The following is a 9,205-nucleotide window of genomic DNA, read 5'->3' on the forward strand; positions in this document are numbered from 1 at the left end:
GGCTATAGTCAAAGGGGGGTAGTTTGTCAATCAGCAGGCCATGTAAACTCATCCATGTACTCATTCGAGCATAACAACAATGTCTATCGCCATCTATTGCTAGTTGTCTAGAAGAGGCCAAGGCTAATCATGGGTATCTATCTTGGGGGACACACACACATGGAGAGAATGTGTGTGTGTGTGTGTGTGTGTGTGTGTGTGTGTGTGTGCACGTGTGCATGCGCATATGCGTGTGGGTGCGCGCGCGCGCAAAAAGAGGAGAGGGAGAGGGAGAGGGAGGGAAAAATAGGAGCGAGAAATAAAAATAAGAGTAAAAATGTGTGTGTGTGTGTGTGTGTGTGTGTGTGAAGAAAAAGACATATTAACATCTACTAAAAGCCAAATTGGCCTATGAGACCAAAATGTTATATCTGAAAAGTCAAGGAATTTTCCAAGTCCCAATATATATATCAATTAATGATATGACCCAACTAAGATAGCCCAAATGTGCATAGGAAAAAATAGCTATATTAACATCATTTAAGGTGACCCAACTAAGATAGCCCAAATGTGCATAGGACAAAATGACATGATTCAAGATCAGAATTTCACTTTACTTTGGGTGCCATTTCAGGATCAACTATGTAGGTTATGCGAATTATTGTATGCATGATAGCCTTAGAGAAAACTAATGCTTTAAGCTTTACGAACTCTTATATGATGGCTTTGTTTTCTTAATAAAATGTTTGCTTGTCATTGAGAAACAAACTAGAATGCAACCCATCCACCGAGTGACGCTCCTGTTCACTATGTGGAAGAACCTAGTGAAGAGGAGACCTACGTGAACCCATACATATCCTATGATGAGGAAGGCAATCCAGTCCTAATGGACTACCGACGAGTACTGATGATGGCTCTAGGTAGAGGAAGAGGCAAAGGCTTTGGAGAATCAAGCCAAGATCCAATCTCATCCTGGACTTGCGGTCATCCAGGCCATATTTCATCACGCTGCCCGAAAAGGGAACAGGCAAACAAGAACAAAGCTAACCTTCGATGCACCGAGTGTGGAATCACACACATATTTCCTGACTATCCTAGATAGAAGCCATCAACTAGTTCTAGCAAGGCTTTTTTGGCAAGTTACCAGATTTTCTTGATCTCTTCTCATCTTTTTCAATCGTCACTTGATGCTTTATCGTCTCTTTAAAATATCACCAAAGGTTTCGAACTCTCCAGACTGTATCTAGCTCATTAATATATCTCTATTCCTAAGAGGATGCTCTTTGTTTGATAAAACTTTTCGATGGCTAATGTGTTTAATGGATTTGATTGAAATGGCAACTTTGATAAGAATGGTTGGTGTTGTTTTTAATTTCCAACTCGTTTGATGAATTCGGCTAGGGTGGCAAAGTAAGGAATCTAGGATAGCAACTTACTTTGGTTAATATTTAAACATGGTTAAAATCCTAAAAACAAATTATAGTAATATTTTGTTTGATATTTGGATTCACCTTACTCACTTATGCTTTTTACAACATAAGTGTTTACCATCCACTTTATACCCATCATCAATATATTGTTGGGTTTATCATGGTAGGGACCATATTCTTCATTCGGGATTATGATCTAGAACAAGGGTGTATTATCGTGTGCAAGAGCTTTGCTCCCTTTTTTTTTGCTTGAAAAAGTGTTTGGATAGTTTGATTTTTCTTGCTTGCTTGCTTATTTTTCTTGTGTGAAAATGCTTATTTTATATTATAGAGGTCTGTAAGCTTGTAAATGCCTTAAATGGCTAAGGATAGGGATGTGACCATTTCCGCATCCTTGCAACTTGCTTTCAGATGGACGACCTCAAATCCCACATGAGAGATGGTGTGACTTGATGGGAATTAGAGTGCCTTCTATCACAAGCTTATAAATCAAAGTTTCATCATCACCTATGTTGTCTTTTCATCTTCAATGTTTGATTTCTAAGGTTTCTTGCATTTGGTTGATCATTTTATGATAATTGGTATAGAGCTTTGTTTAGTTCCAAGTAACTACTTTGCATTCATGAACCTAAATCAGAGTTGTGTATTTGCATATTAATCCATGAGAATCTTTGATCCTTGTGCATGCTATTGTTTTGATTGTTTCTACAAATGTGGTTGCATGTAAGAGCTTTATTTGTAGATGACTCATCACACAAAATGTGGTTAGTACAAAATGTTAGCACAATTGCATAGAGGTGGAGTTTCCTTGAAAGGCTGCATTACTTAGGGTTTCTTGATGTGATTGAATCTAAGAATTTTCAAAAAGATATTCTTGCACACACTCAAGAAAGAGAATAATTTTGTCAAGAATCATAAAGTCTTGCCTTGAATCAAACCAACCCTCTAGGTGATACCAATGTGCACCATGCACCTCAAATAATGGTTGATGGCAAATTTTAAGGTGAAGATGCAAAGAGTACTAGGTGGAGAAATGACATTATTGCATACACTCAAGATAGAGGAGAATCTTATCAAGAACCATAAAGTCTTGCCTTGATTCAAACCAACCCTCTAGATGATACCAACATGCACCATACACTCAAGTGTTTGTTGATGAAAAATTTTAAGCTAAAGAAGCAAAGAGTAGTAGGTGGAGAAGTGAGCATACACAACCACACCAATTAAGAGAGTGCTACAATTGGTTATTCACAAATAGAGATACTACTACTAGGGGAAAAAAAATTTAAGTTTCTTATATGCTTTCACACCTACAATGATCTTTGGTAAGCTTGCTATTAATCTGAGCTAAATATGGCTACATGCAAATCAAGATACAATAATATGATTTGGCTATATTTTGTGGATACTTTTAGCTACTTTCAATGCATTTGAATGGCAAGAATGTTAACAAGGGATATCATATCATGATGGAGCATGATATTAGTGCAAGGAGGTTTGGCTCCAATTATATGATGCAAGGATGTTGCAAAATTGAACATATAGATTTTTAATTGATAAATTCTAAATAACATAAAAGGGAGAAGAATGTAGGGATTAATGCAACAAGGTAAATGAGGGAGAGCACATTATAAAGGAAAGAGAGGAATTTGAAATATAGAATGCTATTAGAGTGATAAAGGTTGATACAATTACTTGAGGGACGGATGTCGAAAATATGTAGACTTGAACATGTAGGTTCTCTATTGTTAGCTTTCTACATATGATAGATGGGAGAAGAATGTGTGGATCTATAATAGCTTCACACTCACCATTAGTACTTGGTGCAACATCAAAGGTAAGTCCATGAACCAAATGAAAGTTGAGGTCTATCTTAGATTAGTCTAGGCTAAGTGTGATTTCCTTTAGGGTTTAGACAAGGCATTAAGCTAAGACACAAAGTATAGTAGTGAAAATAGGGAATACTAAGCCCTACGGACAAAGATAGTGTGAATACCGAAGCAAAAGAGCCATGCACACTCTATGTTACTCCCCGCAAACCCAACTCTCTCTCTATATTGTCACTTATTTTGACATGATATTAGAGCATACATATTATTTTGACATGGTATCAAAGCATACCTCTTATTTTTTACTTGGCATTAGAGCGCAAGAGCTCAGAGAGCTAAAAACCCTGTTCATCAGAGAAGGCAAAGATAGGTTGTGGATTCCACATCATCTATTGATTTCCCCCTTCATTTCTGCTGCATCACCAGGAGATAGAGATACCTTTCTCTTCCTCTCCCACCCTCCATCCCTCTTTTACACTCCACCCCAAAATGTTGTAGAGTAGATAAATAGGACTATTCAGGAAAGTGTTCACAATATGCTTAGTCAGGTAGGCTTACTGCAACATTTTTGGACGACTGAGGTAGTTTCTAATCTTATTAATAGATCCCCATACATTGCTCTTGGTGTGGTAGAGTTGCAAAGGAGGTACAACTTGGTAAATATCCCTCATATACACACTTGTGAGTTTTTAGATGTGTGGCTTTTTTCCATATTCTCAAAGACAAGCGCAATAAACTAGATCTAAAGTCCGTCAAATTCATCTTTCTTGGAGATAGTGATGCAAGTTAGATGGGCTATTGCCTTTAGGATACACGAGATCGGAAGGTGATCCGTAGCCATGATGTTATATTTCATGAGGAAAAGATACATATGAGACCAAAGCAAGTGATTGAGGTACGCATGGTGATCTTTTAGGAGAAGTCCTATGTTACAGTATAGCCAGCCCAAGTCAAGCAGCCTGCTACAGTGCTGATGATGTAGTGGCCCAAGATTTGCCTATTGTGAAGGATCACAATGTTGGATAGAGAGCATAGGTTGTACAAGCCCCACAATCAGTCTTGAGATGCTCCACTAGAGATTCACATCCTCATGATCATTATGAGCCCTCTATGTATTATGTCATGGTGACAAACTCTATTGAGCCACTTACCTATGAGGAGGCTATGTGTAGAGTTGATTCTCATTCTTGGGAGAGGACCATGCAATCTAAGTTTGATTTTTTGTTAAAAAATCATACATGGGACTTAGTTTTCTTGCCTGGTGGAAAGTGTGCATTGCCATACAAGTGGGTATACAAGCTAAAGAGTACCCCTAGTCACCCTAAACTAGCATGTAAGGCCAAATTGGTTGCTAATGGTTTTAAGTAGGAAAAGGAAGTTGACTTTGATTATATATTTTCCCATCGATCAAGATGTCTATCCTACACTTAGTATTGGCCTTGGCTACTCAATTTGATTTGGATCTTTATTAGATATATGTTAAAACAAGTTTTTTACATGGGGATCTACATGAGGATATCTATATGTAATAGTCTAAGGGCTTTGTGGAAAAAGGAAAAGGATATCTAGTGTGAAAATTGAAGAAGAGTCTTTATGGGATTAGGAACACACCTAGGGAATGGTACCATAAGTTTGATGCTTTCAAGCCTTCAACAAAGGTAAAGACATAGCTAGAGGTGGACTTTCTACTATCTACATGTCTTGTATAAATTAGAGTTTGTGTAGCCCACAACTGTAGTATCATGGCCACCATAACAAATGTACATATCTATAGTTCCCTTAAGGTATCTCATGATATCCTTCACAACGTCCCAATGCCACTTGCCACATGTAGCCATATAATGTGCCACAAGTCCCACTACAAATGCTATGTCAGGTTGAGTGGCTATCATGGAGTATACATCAAACTGCTCACTGTGGGTGCATATGAGATCTTAGCCATGGCCATATCGGCCCTCTCATAATTTGACTAGGGATAATCTACTTGATTAACCTTCATATGAGAAGGTAATGGACAACCAATAGAATTACTATCCTACATATGGAATCACTCAAGTACTTTGTGAACGTACTACTTCTGTATGAGTGGATAAGTCATTTAGAGAGATTACTCATAATGTGTATACCAAGTATGTATGAGACCTATCCCATGTCCTTCATCTCAAAGCTTTTCTTTCATGTAAAGACAAGCATATTGAGGTCCACTACCACTTTATTAGAGAGGTAGTTGAGGACAAATAGATAAAACTTATGACTAATGAGAATCTTGCAAATATGCTCACTAAAAGTCTCCCATTGGAACGATATGCCTTCCTCTGGAAGATGATGGACATATGGTGAGATGACGTATTTTCTCATCCTATTGTACTCTATGTACATGCTATGCTGTACTTATCTCTTTCTTATTTTACTCCTCACTTGTGCACATTCACCTTTAATTAGGAGGTTGTTGGGGATAAAGGTGCATGTGCCTTAGCCACCCTATATATACTCTAAATACTATCTTCTCACACTTGTGGACTGTAGGTGGTGGACACCCATCACTATCACTTTATTCTTTGTTCTTTACATGGAAATAGAATAAGGGAAGGCAAGTCACACATTGTAGCTATTAGAGTTCTCACATAATCTATCTCTCTCTTTTGCTCTCTTACTTGAACCTCCATAGGTTCTACTTTTCTCTTCCTTTCACTTATGCTTCCACTCTTGCTCCCACCTTTCACCGAATAACAAGTAATAAAGTAGAATCACTATAAAATCCAGATCTTCCTTTCCTATTGGGATCTTCAATGAATGTTTTCCAATTTGTAATTAAGATTTTTAGTCACATCAAAATCAATCGTGCTTACTTTTCCAAGCATAAGAAACAATTTATCCATATGATTCAGTGGTTTCAACTTGCAACTTGGAGTAGCACTAACCAATGAAGCAAAGCAATTTCCCAAGGTTGATACTCAAAAACTTCCAAAATTTCCTTTTAAATCATTGAGTTAAGCCTAACAACTTTGCCTTAAGTTCCTTCAAGGCCTAGACTACTATCTCCTTCAATGGATATTGCTTGCCTTCTGAGAAATATAATATCATTGCTTATAATCTTCAAATGTCCATAAAAAATCACAAATTATTCTATCAATCTTCTTCTAACAAGATTATGAAATGAGAAAAATAGCAACAATATACAAAACATATGAAGGGAATAGCACAATGTGCCAACTACATGTGAATTTTAACATAAAGTTATTGAAGTATTCAATCAAAGCATCATTTAAGAGAAATCCTTGTTCCAAAAAAACAACTCGAATAGCAAAATATCTACCTAGGTTGTATAAGTCTAGAGCCATAATCTAATATCCAATAAAAGGGTCTTTCATCTCAAAAGGACCAATACTATAATATCCAATAAGAGGGTCTTTCATCTCAAAAGGATCTATTCTAATGGGGTTCTAATGCCAACAGATCTAGATACTACCCTTGGACCCTTTTCAACCTATACATTGCCTATTTAAGCTTGTAAACCTTTAAGTCTTGATCGAATATCCCAAATCTTGGTGAGAGAGACATATGTCTATTTCTTGAGTTGTCCATTCAAGAATGCAAATTTCACATCTATTTGAAAGACTCGCCACCTCTTATGAGTAGCAAAGGCTAGTATTGTAGAAATAATTGTTATCTCGGTTGTATATTCAAATGTTTCCCAAGTAAGTAACCTTGTGCACTAAGTCAGGCCTTGTAATTTTTCAAAGACCCATCTAATTTGTGCTTGGTTTTGCACTTTTCCAACAACCCATCCAATTTGTACTTGGTCTTCCAAATCAATTTTGTACCAATTACTTTCTTATATCCTAGCTAATCAACTAAGTCCCAAGTTTGATTTTTTATGATATTGTCATACTCTGCTTGCATTGCAACATTCCATATTAGATTATCCATATCTCTATCCAAACATGCAAGCTTCTTTACTTGCATTATCACAGCCAACAAGGCCATATTGACAATTTGTTAGAAGCTTTCTTTACTCCTCTATTCTTTTGAACTTCGAACTCTATTAGCAAGTGGATGCTCCTCAATTGTAGGAGCTAGATTCTTGTCCTCAAAGAGTTGCTTTGCCTAGTTGGGAAGTGGCCTCCAAAGTAGGCTATTGTGGTTGAGGAACTTTATCATTTGAGAGACCCTCCTTCTCCTTTGTTATAGAAGCTTTAAGATCTCGTGTAGGCATAGAGTGGGTTACTTATTTGCCTGATGATAATGTAGAGGACTCTTTGTCCTCCACTGCATGTGGATGCTCCATGAACACCACATCATGTTTGGAAATTACCTTCTTGGACTCATAGTCATATAGCAGTAAGCTTTAGATTCTAATTGCATCCAAGAAAGATATAATTCTTATTGTTTGCTTCCATATTCATAAGAAAACATGAACATAACACTCAAATCCAAATTTTCTAAAATATGCAACATATGGCTTCTTACTAGAGTATCCCTCTAGGCATTTTTTCCTTCAATGCCTTTGTGTAGTTCTAGTTGAGGATGTATACCTCCTATTGACTAATTCTCCCCGAAAAGAGTTTGATAATCCTTTCTCCTTCAATATCATATGCCATGCCATCTTTAGGATAGTACAATTGTGTCGCTCCCGCGATACCACCTTGCTAAAGTGTATAGGTTGTTAGTTGGTAGTTATGCCATTCTCCTTTAAGTACTCAATACACTCATTTGAAATAGACTCTCTTTCTCTATTACTTCTTACTTCTATCCTCCACAAGCTTATGCCACTATTTGAACTTGGCAAAAGCTTCAACCTTATCTCGAAGAAAGTACACCCACATCTTTCTACTCTATTCATCCATAAGTAGCATAAAATAGAAAGATTCTCCCACAGCTTGCATAGTTATCTTAACATGGAGATCAATCTATACAAACTCTAGAGGGTTCTACTCAATTACCACTCTATTTTGAAAATGACACTCTTTATTGCTTGCCCACCAAACAAGCTTCACATGTTTGTTGCATTTCACTAAAGTTGGGTAAGTATATCACAATCCCAGTCTCTTGCATTTCTTTAAGCACAATGAAATCCATGTGGCCAAATCTCTCAAACCAAAGCTTATTAATTCCTTTCCCAATGGTGGTTGTAAGAGTTATGAGCTCACATAGGTTGTCTCACCTCATTCCTTTGTTAACAATATTGCAAGCACCATCCAAAATTTTTGCCCCCATATTGTCAGTCAATTTTGAGGCCATGATTTGTGATTGAGATACAAATAGCAAGCTCTTCTTAATACAAGCACATGTACCACCTTAGAAAGCTTCTTAGAATCTATACTTCATATCAAAAATAAAAAAATGTCCATTCCTTCAATTGAGCATTTTGTATTGTTCTAGACTATCATATTCATAATTATCTTAGAGACTTTAGAGAACTACACCACTGTTTCTACTAGTCATGTGATAAGAAGCTCTAGTATCTAGAATCCAAGATTCATATGCCTTTGAAGTTTGAGCTGATAAACATACTTCCTCAATTCTTAAGAACAACTCCAACTCAACTTTAGTAATGCCATAGAGGCTTTTCCTTTAGAAGAAAACCTTGTAATACCATTCTTTTCCTCACTTTACTCTTTTTACAATAATGGCACTTTCCTTTGAACCTCTTTTTTCCATTCTTTGTCTTCTTTGCTTTAGACTTGGTGTTTCCCATGAATGCAACATCTCTACCATTGCTTCTATCACAATGTTTTAGCCACATCTCCTACTGCAACAACATGGAAGTAAACTCTTCAAAGTGAAAGCAGGGATTCTGGCCTATGTCTTCAATGATTTGACCATGCCATTATACTTGGGGGGCAAAACTCAGATCCATCTCCTAGCCAACTCCTTAATTGTCTTTGTTATCTCGACTATTACCATTTGGTCACATAGATTCTTGATGTATGTAATAAAGATCTCCACTACTTCTCCATCAAAAAT

This window comes from Lygodium microphyllum, chromosome 9, assembly GCF_053477565.2.
Source record: "Lygodium microphyllum isolate KBCC chromosome 9, Lygodium_microphyllum_v1.1.10, whole genome shotgun sequence".
Classification (NCBI taxonomy): Eukaryota; Viridiplantae; Streptophyta; class Polypodiopsida; order Schizaeales; family Lygodiaceae; genus Lygodium; species Lygodium microphyllum.